The 18,439-nt window shown below is 43.4% G+C and overlaps 2 non-coding genes across 2 annotated transcripts; both read left to right on the forward strand.

Moving 5' to 3' along the window:
- The first annotated feature begins 7,055 nt into the window (after positions 1 to 7,055).
- LOC113267119 (U4 spliceosomal RNA) lies at positions 7,056 to 7,196 on the forward strand. The gene has a single exon (XR_003320597.1). It is a non-coding gene; the product is annotated as a U4 spliceosomal RNA (small nuclear RNA).
- Positions 7,197 to 7,779: 583 nt separating this feature from the next.
- Positions 7,780 to 7,920, forward strand: LOC113267133 (U4 spliceosomal RNA). Its single transcript, XR_003320607.1, has one exon. It is a non-coding gene; the product is annotated as a U4 spliceosomal RNA (small nuclear RNA).
- Positions 7,921 to 18,439: the final 10,519 nt, after the last annotated feature.

The raw sequence follows: 18,439 nt of genomic DNA on the forward strand, positions 1-18,439 counted from the left end.
ATCAGTGTTTTTGTTTTCTTTGGGTAAATACCCAATAGTGGAATTACTGGATCATATAGTAATTTTTTAATTTTTTGAGGAGCCTCCATACTGTTTTCCACAGTAGCTGCAGCAGCTTGAATTCCCACAAACAGTCCACGAGGGTTCGTTTTTCTCCATATCCTCGCCCATACTAGTTATTTCCTATGTCTTTGATTTTAGCCTTTCTGGGAGGTGTGAGTTGATACCTCATTTATAACTGAAAAGCAAAGGAAGCATCTAGGCATTAAGCATCAACAGCTTCCTCCACTTTCAACATTACAGAAAAAGAGAGTCTGGATCTCCCTATTGGCACTAATGGCAGCTAATCTTTTTTGCTCCCATCTATATTGAGAGTATATATATGTATTTTTAGTAGGCTATGGAGCCCAACTCGGGCCTCGATCTCACAACCCTGAGATCATGACCTGAGCTGAAACAAGAATCAGAGGCTTAAGCGACTAAGCCGACACCTAGGAGCCCCTGGAGTTGTTAATTTTTGAAGCTGGGTGATGGGTCTGTGGATGGGGTTCATTATATCATTCTATCTCCACAACGGAAAAAAATTTTTTTAAGGGAATTTATTTATTTATTTATTTGTTTTTTTTTTTTATTTGAGAGAGAGCACAGAGAGAGAGAGAAAAAGTGGGGGAGGAGCAGAGGGAGAAGCAGACTCCCCGCTGAGCTGGGATCATGACCTGAGCCAAAGGCAGACGCTTAACTGCCTGAGCCACCCAGGCACCCCCATAATAAAAAATTGTTTTATTTTTGTTATGTTTTAAGTAGGCTCCACACCTAATGTGGGGCTTGAACTCACGACTCCTGAGATCGAGTCACATGCTCTATGGACTGAGCCAGCTAGGTGCCTCCGCAATAAAAAATTAAGAAAAAATAATTCTTTAGAGGGATGTCTGGATTGCAGTGTCCTACTGTGCCCAGGACATCGGAAGTGCTGAAATGCCAAAAGCCATGAGATGAAGGAAAATGCTTATATCTTTTGAATATTTTAAAGGCTTAAGAGATACGATCAGAAAAGTGAGGGGGGAGAAAAGAATGGACCAGTTTGAAGAGAAGCTAAAATGTGGAATGTTTCACCTTAAAGGTAGATATTTCAGACCATACTACTTCCGGTGGCAGACTGCATGCTTATATGAACAACCTGATAATGAATTAATCAGTGACTTCAGTGTCTTGAAGGACAACGCCCAAATAAGAGTATCTTTCATTGGAAAGGTATAGCCTCTCCCCCCCACCAACATACACCCAGAGTATATTTATAATTTTACTTTGTAACTGAAATCAATCTTTTGTAGAATTTGGAAGGCTGTGAGCTAGCTCAGGATCTGAGAACTCAATGATGTACTGAACACTGGGGCTCCAGGCTTATAGAGAAAACTGACCCTTGCCAGGGGTGTGCTGGTAAACTACCTTCTCCCCCACTGTCCCCCCCCCCCAAAATAAAGATACAAGAAAATAATGCCATCATGACCAGTTTCAGGCTAACAATGGCTTAACGACCAGCTAGCAAGTCCCTGAATACTTAACAGTTGGCCCTCACCGGTAAAAACTAATTCCAGCACACCTTCCTGAGTCCCATGATGTCCTGTCCAAAACAACAAGGCTACCTTTTTATTATCTTTTTAATAATTTGTTTTGGTCAAGAATTTCTAATACCTTTCAGAAAATAAAATCTTGTCTCCACACTGGACTATTTCATAACAGCCCAAACCAATCTTGTCCTTTTGACCTCTTAACCTACAACCAGAGCTCTGCTATACTGTAGCCATCAGATGGAAATTAACTTAAAATCGTTGCTGAATCTGCCAAGGATTTTTGCATCCAAGAGAAATTGTACATTTGCCTTATAAAAAATGGTGCAAGGGACTCTTAAATGTTTTTAAATTTTTAAAAAGGAGTGGGGGTGACTCGGTGGTGCTGTCAGATAGGCGACCCACTCTTGGTTTCAGCTCAGGTCTGATCTCCAGGTGGTGAGACTGAGCGCCAAGTCGGGCTCTGCACAGGGTGTGGAGCCTGCTAAAGATTCTCCCTCTCCCTCTGTCCCTCCCCGCCCTGCACACGAACTCTCTTTCTCCCTCTCAAAAAAATAAATAATAATAGTAATAATAAAAAGGAAGTGTAAAACACAAATTGGTAAAGCAGGATTCTAGCATAACATGAGTCCTGTTCTGCTTGTCCCAGTAAAACCTTGCTGGTCAGAAATAAATTTCTTATAGGGGGCACCTGGGTGGCTCAGTTAGTTAAGCGTTTGCCTTTGGCTCAGGTCATGATCCCAGTGTCCTGGGATCCACCCCACGTTGGACTCCCTGTTCAGCAGGGGAGTCCACTTCTCCCTCTCCCTCTGCTTGTGTGCTCTCTCTCCCTCCCAAATAAATAAAAATCTTTTAAAAAATTTCTTACACACTTCAAAATATTAATGGCCTATTCCCAACATCTCTTAAATCTCTTAATAAGTTATTGTTATTCCATCTGTGAGTACATCTGAGGACGTCTCCATTGGAGGACTGCCTTTATAGTTTTAATTACTACCATCCCTTGGGATACCGTGTGTTCCATAAACCTAGTTCCCATTTTATAAATCAGAAGTATTTCTTAACTAAAGAGCACATCTGAATTCTAGTATGCCAGGTGTTGATGAAATCGTTGCTCAGACATTTCGGACTTATAATTTTTATGGCTTTTTATTTATTAATGTAACTAAGCACATGCACATCTTTTATTCTGTCTTTATCATATTCTTTTTCAGTTTACCCTCAATCACAAACACTGCTACTTAGACACAGAATAGTGAGTCCTGGCACGACATTCTGCCCCAGCTTTTAGCTGTAAAAATAAGGATTTGACATATTACTTAACATAATGCAGAAATTCTCTAGTGATAAGCACCCGTATGTAAATATTATCTTACGCTTGGCTTTCCAGATCTAGGTTTAGGCCCCGATTTCTCTGTGTTCCACAGCAACACGTGAACCGCTAACAAATACAGCCTGGATACCTGAGACCAAAGGACTCGGGAAACCCCGCTGAAAACACGCTCTATTGGAACAGCAACTCTCTGCCAAGTACCACCGAAGGGCAAAGAGTTACTACGGTATCCCTTACAACAAATCCACAACTTCTAGAAACCCGCAGCCCGCAGAGAACACACTCACCTTTCACAGCTTAAACGACACTTTACGACTGACAATGCAACTGATTGGCTACTTTTGCATTTTGGGAAATGTAGTTCACGAGGCGGAAATGATGCATGAAAAACTACAAGTCCCACAATCCTCTGGGCTTCACAGTTGAGGGGCCCAGATTGTCTAGTAGCGCCACCTGTCTGCGTTTTATGGTCAGAGGTTTTGAACGTTGATTGGAGATGGGCTGCTGTCTTCTAAGTTCACACGCAGTGTCCCTTTGAGAGAAGTGGTTTGAGTTTCAACATCAGAGTGCTCAGTGCAAAATAATACATCCAAACAGCACTAAGTTAGGAATTCATTGTTAAGATAGAAGCTTTAATAATGGATCTGGATTAGACTCATACTCAACTTCAGTGATTATGATCCTTTGCACTCACCATGAGGAAATCAAGTTCCCACCTTGCAGTGAGTTGTGAACAAACACCTGAAAAATTGATATTTTTGGAGTTTATATGAACAACTAACGCCACATATAATATATGGGGAATACTGTGTTTGCCTACTTGGCTTCTCCAATTTTATTTCTCCTTTTGTGTTTTTATTAAGTTAACCAACACTATGACTAGGTCTCACTTCCATATATTCTGACTTAATTGGTCTGGGGAGATGCCTGGGCATCAAGTCGATTTACAAACTTCCCAGTTGTTTCTAGTATGTAGCCAAAGAGAACCTTTGCTCTCTAGCCTCGCCTAAATAAGATATCAATCAATTTGTGTTCAGAACATAATCAAAGGCCAGCTAATCCGGACCTTGAAGACCATCTATGGAACCACTTCCCCCACTTTAAGATAAACTGAAGCCCAGAAGGGTATTACAGAAGCTGGAGAAAAAGTTTGATTCCTGGTCCTCCCATTGAATGTGTGGAGGTAAATATTGGTAAAGTCACCCAGTTTAGTGTTTGCGGGTAGGACCTCTAGCAACAGCTCAGGTAGGTCACCCTGCTGGGATAATCACCTGACATTACAGCCTTTTGTGCCCTCATTAACCTGACCACACTGGCTGAAAGAAACGACCAAAATGTAGACTGAAAATTTTTACTAAGTCAAAAAAATTGTAATCAGGAACATTTTCTGCACTTACGGGTATTTGAGCAAAACCTATTGAAACAGCCAAATTTATTATGAAAAATTTCCAACCCATATTGTTTTCTAGTTTGCCAAGTGGACTGAACATCATTAATTGAGAGACTGCCTAATACAGGGCTATTGTGCTTTTAGGCCCCAAAGAATCTCATGTTCCAGGGAGAAGTTAGCTGACTTTTCAATTTTTCTTAGCGCTGGAAAGTCATCCGTAGTGGATGAAGTCATCCAAGGCAGCTGGTGAAACACACAATTTCACCACACCAGGAATTAATGACTAAGTCTTTGGATCAAAGTAAAATAATCTAAAATTAATCAAGTTGCTAACCTTTTTCTCCACTAATTTTTCCTACCCTGTGAAAAAAAAATTAGCTACATATCAGCATCAAACAGGACTTTTAAAGATGTCATTTTTGCATGTGGATGATGACTATACAAATGTTCACTGAGCAACACTTTGAACATTTCATGGTTGAAATTTTTTTTTAAAGATTTTATTTTTAGGTGTGCCTGGGTGGCTCAGTCGGTTAAGCAGTCAACTCTTCTTTTTTTTTTTTTTTAAGATTTTATTTATTTATGTGCCAGAGAGACAGCCAGCGAGAGAGGGAACACAGCAGGGGAGTGGGAGAGGAAGAAGCAGGCTCCCAGCGGAGGAGCCCGATGTGGGACTCATTCCTGGAACGCCAGGATCACGCCCTGAGCCAAAGGCAGATGCTTAATGACTGCGCTACCCAGGCGCCCCAAGCAGTCAACTCTTGATCTCAGCTCAGGTCTTGATCTCAGGGTTGTGAGTTCAAGTCCTGTGTTGGGCTCCATGCTGGGCATGGAGCCTACTTAAAAAAAAAAGAAAAAAAAAAAAGATTGTATTTTTAAGTAACCTCTACACCCAAAGTGGGGCTCAAACTTACAACCCCGAGATCAAGAGTCTCATGCTGTAGTGACTGACCCAGCCTCTCATGTTTGGAATTTTTTATAATAAAATGTTGGGGAGCACCTGGGTGGCTCAGTCAGTTAAGCATCTGCCTTCGGCTGGGGTCATGATATCAGGGTCCTGGGATCAAGCCCCAAGTCTTCGAGTCAGGCTCCCTGCTCAGCTAGGAGTCTGCTTCTCCCTCTCCCTCTCTTCCCCTCCCCTCGTCATGCTCTCAATCTCTCTCAAATAAATAAATAAAATCTTTAAAAATAAATAAATAAAAATTTAAAAATATAATAAAATGTTGGGGAAAATGTCACTTTCTTGGAGATTGCTGTTTACATCTTAATGGGTAGCAAAAACTAAAAGTATGTTGGAGAATATAGTTCCAGGAGGAAAGAAATCCAGGTATAAGTTTCTGACTGCTTTCCACTTGCCAAGGGAAAACAGGCAGTGAGAGCGAAAGTTACTTCAAACTTTGTGAACTGTGGACTTTTCTATGAAAATAGCATTTTCAGCCTCTCTTCTCTGAATTAAGGTGTCCAACAGAAAACCCTTTGGGATTAAAAAAGAATTGCCAAAAAAAAAAAAAAAAATTACCATATGACCCAGAATTTCCACTTCCAACTATACACAGAAAAGAGTTGAAAACAAGAACTTAAACAGATATGAATATGCCACTGTTTATAGAAGGATTATTCACGATAGCCAAAAGGTGGAAGCGATGCAGATTCATAGAATAATGGATGGATAATAAAATTCCATACAATAGAATATTAGTCAGCCATAAAGAGGAATGAAATTCTGATAGATAACTACAATGTAGATAGACCTTAAAACATTATGCTGTGAAATAAGCCAGACAGGCCCCAGTCTGCCTCCGTGGGAAGAGCATGCAACTCTTGAACGTGAGGTCATGAGTTCGAGCCCCACACTGGGTGTAGAGATTACTGAAATAAATAAACTTAAAAAAAAAAAAAAGGAAGGGCCACCTGGGTCGCTCAGTGGGTTAAGTGTCTGCCTTCGGCTCAGGTCATGATCCTGGGGTCCTGAGATGGAGCCCCAAATCCGGCTCCCTACTCAGCCAGGAGCCTGCTTCTCCTCTCTCTTGCCCCCCAACCCCCATCTTGTACTCTTTAGAACCCTCTAGAGAGGGTCTCTCTCTCTCTCTGCTCTCTCTCTCAAATGAATAAATAAAATCTTTAAAAAAAAATAAAAAGCCAGACACAAAAAATAAAATATTGTATGATTCTGCTTAGAGGAGTCAAATTCGTGGAGACAGAAAGTAGAATAGAAGTTGCCAGGGGCTGGGAGAGGAAGGAATGGGAAGGGGAGTTAGTGTTTAATGGGTACAGAGTTTCAATTTGGGATGACGAAAAAGTTTTGGAGAGGTAGAGTGATGATGGTTGTAAAGAATAAATGTACGTAACGTTACTGAACTGTATACCTAAAAATGGTTAAAATGGTAAATTTTATGTTATATACAGTTTATCTCAATTTAAAAAAAAAAGACTATTTTGGAGATAATAGTTACGCTGTGAATCGGTAGCCAAGTGAACAGCATGCTGACACAGCCCATTTTTCATCTGCCCCAATTCACTCTATGAATGAAGCTATTAGCATGTTCCCTCCCATAATGCTTTGCTTCATTCTCCATCAAAACTTAATTAAGTGAAATCAAGAAAAAATCCTTAGAAATAGCTTATGCATTTTCAAGAGCTCTTTATTCGGTTGTATAATTTTCAACCAAACAATAATTGATGGTTTGTCCATACGACTCAAACTCGCCTTTCTGTAATAGGAACCTTGCCTATTGGGGATGATGCGTAGGGGGCGTTGTTCTTTAGCTTTGCGCAGTGGCAGTATCGTAGCCAATGAGGTTTATCCGAGGCGCGATTATTGCTAATTGAAAACTTTTCCCAATACCCCGCCGTGACGACTTGAAATATAGTCGGCATTGGCAATTTTTGACAGTCTCTACGGAGACTGATTTGTTTCTGTTTAATGAAAGTTCGCATTGTACTTAAATTTTTTTTGTTAAGGTAATCACTATTCCACTTGAGAATTAATACGGAGAGAGTTTATTTGTATAGGTTATGCTTTTCGTGTTTGGTTAGTTAACAGCCTTATTCTGTGCTGCGTTTTCTTTTCTCTCTCGGTAATGTTCGAGTTGATAACAAGTAAGTGGTGTGTGACCTTTATCCGCATGGACTTCTGCACTTTCACCGGCAGCAACTCGGTTTTTCTTCGGTGGGTCCATTCGATTTCCCCGTTTTCCTGCGGTTAAGGTTTTTTACTCAAAATTCAAGTCTAACCTGGTCGTCTCTGTGATGTCATGAAGATTTGCATAAGATTACCCAGCATCCTCAGCGAATGCACGCTCATTTCCAAAATCTGAATGTTCGACCCGAGATGATCCAACAACAAGAAGCCTCCTGTGCAGACGGACCTTGAATATAATTGCTGGAAGCAGAACGCATCATATCCACGAACTCGCTGGCAGTCGCTCACCCTCAGTGAAAAGGTAGTTGTCATCCGTGGGGGAGCAGGGTGCGTGCGCATGTTCTCTAGCTTTGCGCAGTGGCAGTATCGTAGCCAATGAGGTTTATCCGAGGCGCGATTATTGCTAATTGAAAACTTTTCCCAATACCCCGCCATGACGACTTGAAATATAGTCGGCATTGGCAATTTTTGACAGTCTCTACGGAGACTGAATCTTATTTGTGCTGAAAAGTAGTTTTGAGTAGCAATTAGGATGGTTGCTTGCTCTTTATCTTCGTTGTTGTTTGCATTGTGATAGTACATACAAAGCGCTAACTTATGTGGGAGTCTGCAAGAAATCCGTTGCGGAGGTCCTATTAAAGCAGAGAAGAGGAGTTAAGGCTATTCTTTCCGCTGGCCGTATTGTGAAAGTCACAGATTTGCAAAAAGCGGGATAGAATGCGCAGTTCGTTTATCCAAATATTTTTTAAAACAATCAGGAGGCAAACGGACACAGTACACTTAGTTACTGAGGTCCCATTGTGGAGTTGTAGGCTGAGCTGTGCATGAAACCAAGTGCCCTTACCCCTGGGTGTGCTGGATTCCACTACACCGGCTGCCTCCAGTCTCGTCCTGTTAGGAAAGCCGGGGGTGTCCCCGGACGGAAGCCTTCAGGAGTCCTACCCTTGCGCATGGCAGATCCAGCGGGACAGGCGTGGGCCACCACCCATCAAACACTTCTCTGGTCTGTAAAAAGGATGTGGTTATTCAGGGCGAAGTTGGTGAACCGGCATCTATTGCTTCAAGGCGGCCCCGGGGAAAACCTCCCCAGCGGTAAATCAGACCCAGTCCCTGCTTTAGGGAGCTCACAGTTTTGAGACAGACCACAAATAAGTAAACGAAGATAAACTCGAAACTTACAGATTATTTCAGTGCTATGAAGAAAATAAGCAGGGAGATGTGGTGAAGCCATCCAGAAGACCAGCTAAGTTCCGACAGCAGCTATTGAGCACTTACTGTGTACCGGACCACACAAAAAGTACGTAATATGCTTCATTTCATTTAGTTAACAGCTCTATTGAGTTACAATTGACATTCACTAAAACACACGTATTCAAAGCACACAATTTTACAAGTTTTGAGACACGTACCCCCATGACACCATTACTGCAAGCCAGATAGTGAATACGTTCATCGCCCCCCCCCCCCAAATTTCTGGTGTTCCTTTGTAATCCATACCCACCTCCTATCTCTTCCCACTCCCTGGTGTCACTATAATTTGCATTTTCCAGAGGTCTATGTAAATGGAATCATAGGGTATGTGATTTGTTGAGATTGACTTTTTCACCAAACAATGTCCTTGAGGTCCATCCAGGTTGTTGCGTGTATTGATAGTTCATTCCTTTCTCTTGCTGAGTAGTATTCTGTTTATGGAAGTAGCAGAGTTTGCTCAACCATTCACCCGTTGAAGGACATGTGGGTTGCTGTCACCAGTAAAGCTCCTAAGAACATTCCTGTACAAGTTTTGGTGAGCAAGGGCCCCTGGCTGGCTCAGTCACTATACCATGTGACTCTGGATCTTGGGGTCATGAGCTCAAGCCCCAAGTTGGGCACAAAGCTTCCTAAAGAAGAAGAAGAAGGAAAAACAACAACTCCCAAGTTCTGTGTGAGCATAAATTTTTAAGTCTCTGGGCCATATGGGAAATTACATGTTTAGTTTTGTAACAAATTGCCAGATTGTTTTCCAGAGTGGCTGCATCACCTTACTTTCCATGCGCAGTTTGACAAGCCTCCCTGCCTTTTCTCTTTCCCTCATGACATTGATTTTTTTTTGAAGAGCCCAAGACAGGCATCTTGCAGAAGTTCCACATTCTGACTTCATCTCATTGTGTCCCGAGGAGGTGTTGACAAACATATTCCTTTGTCACTCTATATTTCCTGTAACCAGGACTTCCCAGCTTGTTAGATTCAAGTGAAGTTCAAGGGCGGCTCTGTGACCTCTGTACTGCATCTTCTGCTGTCAGTGATGCTGAATTTAAGCGCCTGGTTAAGGCAGTAAACTGCTCTGTCTCTACTGTAAAAGTAATCTGTAATCTGTGGAATGAACACTTGCCATAGGAACCATTTGAGACTAAAAGCCCTTTGCTTTCCATGACCACCCTCTTAAACAACTTCCGGATCAGTCGTCAAATCTGGCGGAGTAAGATAAATTAATGCCACTCCTTCTCTGGAAGCCTGGATAGGTTTCCTGGGACTGGGGGATGCCCTGCATTCAGGACCTGTGGTCCTAGGAAGTCAAGAAGAGTCCCCTGATAAGCCAGTGGACCAGAACTGAGCAAACATGATGGAAAGAAGAGGTCGGTGAACATTCCTCAAAGGGGCATTCTGGGAAGAAAAAGCGGGGGGGGGGGGGGCGCTTGGGTGGCTCAGTGGGATAAGCGTTTGCCCTCGGCTCAGGTCATGATCCCAGTGGCATTGGGAAGAGCGAGAAACATGCTTCTCCCTCTCCCTCTGCCTGCTGCTCCCCTGCTTGTGCCCTCTCCCTCTCTCTCTCTGTCAGATAAATAAATAAAATCTTTTAAAAATGTACATACAATCTAAATTTAAAAAATACTTAAGGGGCACCTGGGTGGCTCAGTCAGTTAAGTGTCTGCCTTCAGCTCAGGTCGTGATCTGAGGGTTCTGGGATCAAGCCCCACATCGGGCTCCCTGCTTAGCAGGGAGCCTGCTTCTTCCTCTCCCTCTGCCCCCCCCCCCCCGCTTAAGCTGTCTATCTCTGTCTCAAATTTTAAAAAATATATATTTAATAAATAAATAATACTTTAAAAAAAAGAAAAAGGGGGAGTATCCTGAAGATCCCACGTTGATTAAGAACTTCAACGGGAGCCAGGAGTGCTACCCAGAGGCTGGAATGTCAATATCCTTGATGGTGTGGTCTGGAAAATACACCCCAACCATTTCTTTCCACCTTAGCTGGTTGCCAAGATGCCTAATCAGGGTATTGAACCATGTCTGGAGGAAATAGAAGATGGTGCTCCCATTTTGTATTGATCAGAACGTCAGCTGACACTCTGGCAAACACTGACCCGTGTGATGTGTGTGTGTGTGTGTGTGTGTGTGTGTGTGTGTGTGTGAGATTATCTTAGAATTTCTAATAGCAAGTAAGTAAAATAATGACTAATTCATGGGCAAACACAAGAAAGAAAACCATGGAAAAATCACTGAAAAGATGAACAAATAGCTTAAGGAGAACAAAATAATGTTTTTATTTTAAAAAAGGAAAAAGTTATAGAACATCCGTGTGATATTTTGCTCTCAGCTTTACTGGAATCTTCTTTTGGCTGGGTAATTTGAGTTGCAATAACTTTTTTTTTTTAATTGCAGCAAAATTCACATAACATAAAATTAGCTGTTTGATAGTGAGTCCATGTGATTTTAACATATTGTTTTGTTTCACCACCTAATTTTTTCTGATTACAAAATTACTGCATGTAATTTTGCATATAAAATCCAAGCATTATATATATGAAGAGACAGTTGAAGATCCCCCCACCATAAGCCTACTTGTATCACTAGAGGAGAAAGCCACAGGTAGGTGGGACTATTATTCCAAATTGTTCTATTCCTATGTCAATATTATTATTAACAAATATTGGATTATACTCTACTTACAGTTCTACTCTTTCCTTTTTCTTTCTGCTAAATAATATAATGTGGGCATATTACCCATGTCAGTACATGGCTTCCCTCTTCCTGCACGGATATAACTCACTTCAGCTAACCAATCCCCTGTGGATGGACATTTGAGATATTTTCAGCTTTTCCTGATTATAAGCAATGCCCGGATGAGCATCCTTGGATGTGGGGTATTTCTAGGAAAATTTCTGTAGGTCTGATTGCCTCCACAAAGGCCGTGCTTATTTGGAATTTGAGAGGTTCCCCCAAGTCGGCAACCCCCCCCAAGCCTCTTCCAGTGTATTTGTCCACAAAGCCACGTCGGGAGAGCACCTGGAGAATGTTTGTATATGTTTGGACATGCTCTGCAGCTTTCACAGGGCTCTACTGTGGTTAGGGAAGGAAGGAGGGAGGGGCGCGAATTCACATCCAGTTCCACACTTGTTTGTTCTCCAGCTTCTTTCCAGACAGAGAGCAAGAAGAGGCTGGGTTGGGGTGAAGTAATCCTGACCCTCTCCCCCTCCACCATGTAGGGAAATGTCTTTGGAAACATCAACTCCCCATGGAATAGTCACCCCACCCTCCCACTCTGTTGCCCCAGCCAACCTGGACCCCTACCTCCAGGAGACAGAGAGCCCGAGGACTATCTCAGCAAGGAAATGACCCACCAGCCCCCAAACAATCTTCTTAGTGTTCAAGTCACTTTAGGTTGTCTGCAAGAATCCCTGGCTTCTCGAGATTAAAAATATCCCATGCCAGAGGGGCTTTCAGTGCCTGTCTCAGTGTCTCTCAGAAGAGAGCTGGCTCTCTGTTGCTGGGGAAAGTAACTACGACCAATTGACTTTTTTTTTTTTTTTCTGTGAAGCTTTGAAGCCAGACTTTCTGGGTTAAAATCCTTGCCCCACGATTCACTAGCTATGTGACCCCATGCCACTTCCTTAACTTCTCTGTGCCTCAGTTTCTCTGGCTGTAAAAGGAATGTCAGGATCACATCTACCTCAGAGGCCAGTGGGTCTCCACTCTGGCTGCACAGAAGAATCGGCTGGGAGCTTTAAAAAATCCTGATGCCCAGGTCACATTCTAAGCCAATTAAATCGGAATTTCTGAGGGTTAGTTCTGGGCAAAAAAAATTTTTTTTTAATAAATAAAATAAAAATTAATATAAATAAAATAATAAATAAAATAAAAAATAAAATAAAAATAAGAATATATGTATATATTTTTTAAGTTTCCCAAATGATTCTGATGTGCCACCAAAGATGAGACTCATTGCCATAGAGATGTTGTGAGTATTAAATGATATAAGAAAAGTGCTTCTGATGGTGCCTGACACGGAGTTAAATGTTTTGGTAGTAGGGGTTTGGGGACCGATTATCCAAGCCTGGGTGGTGGTCAGGGAAGCTTCCTGGAGGAGGGGGTAGCTGAGCTGTGAACTAAAAGAGAGCAGTTAACCAGGACAGGGAGGAAAGGATGAACTTTTGCAGGGGCTGTTCCCCTGCAGGGGTCTGGAGCCAGAGAAATTGAAAGTCATCCCCTGTGACTGGAGCTGAGAAGGGAGAAAGTAGCCACACTGGGTCTTCTAATGAGGTTAGAGGTCATGGAAAAACCACTGGGTTTTATTCTGGTGTCCTGAAGGATTTCAGCAGGACGGTGGGAGACTCAGACCATGCTTTCCCTCCCAATTCAGAGGCAGCAAGGCCTTCCTAAGGCCCTGTGTCCAAGCCAGCTGGGGAGCTCCCACTTGCCAAGAAGAAGCAACACGACCCCCATGTGCCTGTTCGTGAGCCGGCCCGTGGACTCTCAAGTCAGACAGTCCTGGCTTTGAATCCTGACTTTACCACTTTGTACCTGTGTGGCCTCCAGCCGGTAACTTTGTTCATGAGCCTCAGTTTCCTGGCCTATAAAATAGGCATGAAACCCCCCTTGGATTTTCAAAAGGATTAAATGAGATAATGTAGAAGGCTTAACATGGTGCATCCCACACTTCGAACAATAAATTTTCCCAATCATAATTATTATTCTACTATCATAATGATTATATAATGATGATAACTATTAATGTGATTAATAATAGTCACGATCTTGATTCTGCAACACTTTGGTGACTGGATAGATCCCTAAACCTGTCTTGTTCTCTCCCAGCCCTTAAGTCCCACTCTGGTCCTCCCATGATAATTAGAGCTTCGATTTCTCAGCCCTTTTCCTGCATTTTTCGTGTTGTTGAATCCACATAACAGCCCTGGGAGGCATATGTTTCATTATCCAGATTTTGCAGTTATGGCAACAGAGGCTCAGAGTGGTTAAGCCACTTGCCCCAAACCACCCAGCTAAGTATCAGACCTGCAACCTCACACACATTCACTGATAAGGAAACTGAGGCTCAGAAAACGAGGTATCTTGCCCAAGGCTGTACAGTTGGCAGGTGGCAGGGCTGGGGTTTAAACCCTTGTCTATCCTGCGACTCCTGGCCCCTAAGTGTTTCCCCCAGAGGGCTGACATGCCTGCTAGGATCCACCCTTTGAATCATCTGGGGAGATAAGCAGGAGAGGCTGGAAGCTTTCATTCTTGCTGCCCTTACTCTGGGATTCTCATATACTTGAACAGCATTATTTATTTATTTGCTAGAGAGAGAGAGAGAGCACAAGCAGGGGGGGAAGCAGGCAGAGGGAGAAGCAGGCTCCCCACAAAGCAAGGACCCTGGGATCATGACCTGAGCCAAAGGCAGACACTCAAGCAGCTGAGCCACCCAGGCGCCCTGCTAGATGTCGTTTTTACAATGTAATTGTATTTTATTTTAAAAGTATCAATTCATTATGGGAATAGGTAAAATCGCATATGTGGTTTAAAGTTCAAAAGATTCAGAGGGGTATTTAGTGAAATCGCCTTCCCACTCCTGACCCCCAGCCACTTTGCTCCCCACCCCCACCCCCACCCCTTCCCAGTTAACACCAGTGTTTATGTATCCTTCCAGATCTCTCCAGCATCTAGGAACATCTTATAAACAAATATATTGCTTTCCACACAAATGATACACATGTTACACACACTTCAGTTTTATTTTTTTTTTTAAGATCTTGGAGACTGTTTCGTATTAGTACATAATGATCTTCCTGGATCTCTTCTGTGGCTACACAGTTTTCCGTTGTAGGACGGACCGTATGTAGTTTATTTCACCATTCCCCTGTCCATGGACATTTGGGTTGTTTCCAGGTTTTTTTTTGCTTTTAAACACAGCACTGCAGGGGCGTCTGGCTGGCTCAGTCGGGGGAGCATGTGACTCTTGATCTCGGGGTCATGAGTTTGAGCCCCATGTGGGGTGTAAAAAGTACTTAAAATCTTAAAGCAAAACAAAACAAAACAGCACTGCAGCTAAGGCCCCTATACTTGAGACTTCGTTGTCAGTCCTGGGAAGCTCCGTGAATGGTCTGTGATGGAGGAGAGAGGCTGGGGCTGGGGTTCTCATGCCGATCACGCAACTAACCCCACAGCCCAGGCAACATATCTCTTTATGCCTCAGTGTCCCTCCCAGCCTTTCCTTCTTTCAAATAATATTTACCGAACACCTGTCATTCTAGACACTGGTGGAGAAGATAAGCCCAACCCCTCTTCTCATAGTGCTGACATTTTAATGGGGGAGGGAAGGAGAGACAAATAATCAACAGGTAAACAAATAAATGCAAAACATAATGTCAAAAGGTGAAAGTAAATAAAATAAACCGGCATAAAGGGATATAGGGTCTGATGAAGGGGTTAGGAGGTTGTGGCTCACATGTCCAGGATCTGCAGAGGTGACTCGTGAAGGGAGATCTCAAAGATGAGCAGGAACAGCCATGCCAAGATCTGGGAAGAACATTCCAGAAGGAGGGTTGCAGCTGCGAGGGCTCCAAAGTCAGAGCTAGTTTGCTGTGTTCGAGGGACATAATGGAGGACAATGTGGCTGGAGTGAAAAGAATCAGGGGAGACTGGAAGACAACGAGACCCGGGGTGCAGCCTTGGAGATCCTCGTGAGGATTTTGGATTTATTCTCAGTGCAACAGGAAACCACTGAAGTGGTGAAGTGGGGGAATGATAATGGGACAACGTACATCTTTTAGACATTACTTTGTGACCCAGCCATTGCACTCCTAGGTATTTACCTAAGAGAGATGTCTCTTAGGTAAATGTGCATATGTCCGCACAAAGACTTCTCTGTGAATATTCACAGCAGCTTTATTCATAGAGGCCAAAACTGGAGAAACAACCCAAATACCCATCAACAGGACAGTGGAGGACCACGGGTACATCCAGACACAGGAGTGCTACTCAGCAATAAAAAGGAGCAAACTCTTAATACACACGACGCAGATGAATCTCGTGAACATGCTGGGGCCAAGAAGCCAGATGTCCCCACACCCTGCAAAAGAGAGAGAGAGGGGCGCCTGGGTGGCTCAGTCGTTAAGTGTCTGCCTTCAGCTCAGGGCGTGATCCCAGCATTCTGGGATCAAGCCCCACATCAGGCTCCTCCGCTGGGAGCCTGCTTCTTCCTCTCCCACTCCCCCTGCCTGTGTTCCCTCTTTCGCTGGCTGTCTCTATCTCTGTTGAATAAATAAATAAAATCTTTAAAAAAGAGAGAGAGAGAGAGAATACATAGTATATGATTCCACTTATATAAATGCATTATAAAGAAAATGCAGGGTCGCCTGGGTGGCTCAGTTGGTTAAGCGTCTGCCTTGAGCTCAGGTCATGATCCCAGGGGCTCCCTGCTCAGCCAGGATTCTGCTTCTCCCTCTGCCCCTCTGTACTCCCCCCCCACCACTTGTGATCTCTCTCGTTCACACTTTCTCTCAAACAAATAAAATTAAAAAAAAAAAGAAAGAAAATGCAAAGTAATCTATAGTCACAGAAACCAAGTCAGTGGTTACCCGGGACCAGCAGTCAGGGGACAGGGAATCAAAAGCAAGGGGCAGGAAGGAGCGATGGAATGTTCTGTATCTTGAGGTGGTGGTTACATGGGTGTATCCATCTGTCAAAACCCATTGAACTTTATTTTAAGATTTTATTTATTTGAGAGAGAGAGAGAGAGAGAGAGCGCCCACATGAGCAGGGGAGGGATAGAGGGAGAGAGAAAGAATCTCGAGCAGACTTCCTGCTGAACAGGGAGCCTGACACAGGACTCGATCCTAGGACCCCGAGATCATGAATTGAGTCGAAGGCAGAAGCTTAACCAACTGAGCCACTCAGGTGCCCCTAGTACGCTTGATATTGGTGTGTCTTATTAGGTATAAAGAAGGACAGAGAGTACTGGGGATGAATTTCCAGTGTGCACATGTCAACATGTGGGCCCAGAGCTGACATTGGGACACTGAGATGGGGCGGCTTTGAAGGGAAACTCAGTCCCCTTCACCCACAGAAGGACCAGACAGTCTCTTGAGATCCCTTCTCAAGAATTGCCCCTGCAATTCTGGGTGTAAAATTCCTCCCTCCCAAGGCAGGTATGTTGTATCAGTTATCAAGACGAATCCTCACCATTGCCATTTTATGGACGAGACTCGTAACAGGAACGTTGGGATTCCAGCTAAGGTCTCACTTTCTGTTTCATTGTCCAGTTTTTCCTGAGTGCTTCTCTGCCCCAGCTCAACTTCTTCAATGACACAGTGCCCTTGAGGAGTGACTGGGCATCAGGAAGTGTCCCAAACTCCATCACGAGTTTTTTTTTTTCTTTAAAGATTTTATTTATTTGACACAGAGAGAGAGCACAAGCAGGGGGAGCGGCAGGCAGAGGGAGAGGGAGAAGCAGATTCCCAGCTGAGCAGAGAGCCCGATATGGGGCTCAATCCCAGGACCCTGGGACCATGACCCGAGCCGAAGGCAGACGCTTAGCCGACCGAGCCACCCAGGAGCCCCACCATCACCAGTTTTGCTATCACTGAGAACGCACGGTGCTGTAACTTACTACATACTTCCCTGTAAATGACCCACTTTTTAATTTAACTTTTCCTCATCCTAAATTATAAAATCATAATTTATTGAAAAACATCCACCTATCCGTGGACCTGCACACTTCAAACCTGTGTTGTTCAAGGGTCAACTGTATTGGTTTTATGGGCTAATTAGGTATTTTTCTAACACACGTGAATACATTAACTATTAAAATAAGGGATCTCTGCCTGTGTACCATTTATACATCTCTCATTCCACTAGTGGTACTTGTACCACATCTGGGGGGGATTTCTTCATGGAATCATGCTAAAGTGTTGTGTGCAAGTCGGTGCTCATGAAATATCAGTTATCCATTAATCTGGACACAGATGGTGTTGAGAGAGGTCTTTGTCAACACCATGCAAGAGAACTGACAACAGTGCACTTAACCTCTAATATAGCACTTCCACCCCTAGGAACTGATCTTCAGGAAATAATTAAGGGTGCACTCCAGGGATGCCCGGGTTGCTCAGTCGGCTAAGCAACTGCCTTCAGCTCAGGTCATGATGTCAGGGTCCTGGACTGGAGCCCTGTGTCTAGGGCTCCCGGCTCAGCAGGGAGTCTGCTTCTCCCTCTCCATCTGCCTACCCCACGGCCCTGCTAATGCTCTCCCTCAAATAAATAAGTAAAATCTTAAAAAAAAAAAAAAAAAAAAAAGGCACTCCAAGATTTTTTTTTTATGGACACTTGCTTTTACTCTTTTAGTTCATCTGGTTTTTTCCCTAAATTTCTTCCTACAGTGAGCAGCTGCTATAAAGAAAACTTCTACATCTATATTGGAATTTACTCTTCAAAATGTTTTTTCCCCCTTCATCCCTTCTTTCTTCCCAATGTCAGTCAATGCACTGTGAAGACATGGTCTCTGCCTTCCTGAAGTCTAGAGTCTAGCAGGATACAGAGAGCTGCAAACGAGCACACAGGAACTGTTTAATTATAATTGTCAGGAGTGCCTTCCAGGGTGCTAAAAAAAGATCTTAATAACAGGGGCCCTGCAGGTCAGGGCATGGTTTTCTAAGGAAATGGCTTTTAGGTTGAAATCCCCAAAAACAGTGATGCCGGCTCACATTTAAAGCTGCACTGTCCCATAGGGTAGCCACTGGCCACATGTGGCTGCT

Source organism: Ursus arctos, unplaced genomic scaffold (assembly GCF_023065955.2).
Source record: "Ursus arctos isolate Adak ecotype North America unplaced genomic scaffold, UrsArc2.0 scaffold_34, whole genome shotgun sequence".
NCBI classification, from domain to species: Eukaryota; Metazoa; Chordata; class Mammalia; order Carnivora; family Ursidae; genus Ursus; species Ursus arctos.